Source organism: Otolemur garnettii, unplaced genomic scaffold, assembly GCF_000181295.1.
Source record: "Otolemur garnettii isolate 467f Iridium unplaced genomic scaffold, OtoGar3 scaffold00310, whole genome shotgun sequence".
Taxonomy (NCBI): domain Eukaryota; kingdom Metazoa; phylum Chordata; class Mammalia; order Primates; family Galagidae; genus Otolemur; species Otolemur garnettii.
This window is the reverse complement of record NW_003852705.1, coordinates 566,173-566,981: the sequence shown is the minus strand read 5'-3', so window position 1 is coordinate 566,981 and position 809 is coordinate 566,173. Positions and strand designations below refer to the sequence as shown.

Genomic DNA, 809 nt, shown 5'->3' with positions numbered 1-809 from the left:
AAAAAAAAAAAAAAAAAAGCTGCCAGACTGAAACTGCGGGAGAGTAGCGGCATGCCCACGCGTCATTGGTCTTCTGTAAATACTTGTAGGCTACAGTGAGATGGATTAGGGCGCCAGAAATAATTAGAATAATTACAATTAGGAAAAATTGTATTTCCTAATTATTACACATTTATTTGGGTTGCCCTATTGGTTCATTCATCCATCCAGTCAACAGATTAATGAACGACTACCACATACCAAGATTTGTTGTAGGCTTGAGTGATAGTACAGTAAACAGTAGGAACAACAAAACACAAATGTTTGCCCTAACAGCTTAGATCTTACTGAGAGGCATAAGACAATAAGCAAATAAAATACATGACACATAGGAAAATAAAGTAGCTGCATTCTTCCTTTCTTTCTTTGGGATGCCATGCCTCTGGCTCCTTTTCATTCTCTTTCCCACTCCCTCCTCCTCCTCCATCTTCCCCCATCTCACTCCCAGCTCTCTGCTCTCTCTTCTATTTTTCTCATCTTCCCTCTCACTCTCTTTCCTTTCTCTAATATAAAATAAACCTCTATTTATATGTACTAAAAAAAAAGGGAAAAGGAAAATTTAGGCAGGGGGCCCGTTTTAAAAAAAAAGGCTTTAAAAAAAAAATCTGAGAGGCTCAGCGCCTGTGGCTCAAGTGGCTAAGGCACCAGCCACATACACCTAAGGTGGCGGGTTCGAATCCCCAGCCCGGGCCGCCAAACAACAATGATGGCTGCAACCAAAAAATGGCCAGGCGTTGTGGCGGGTGCCTGTAGTCCCAGCTACTTGGGAG

At 42.2% G+C, this 809-nt stretch overlaps 1 protein-coding gene across 1 annotated transcript in view; it reads left to right on the top strand.

The window, feature by feature from the left end:
• IQCG (IQ motif containing G) overlaps window positions 1–809 on the top strand; it is a 40,165-nt gene that overhangs the window by 614 nt on the left and 38,742 nt on the right. The gene's annotated exons all lie outside the window — the stretch shown is intronic.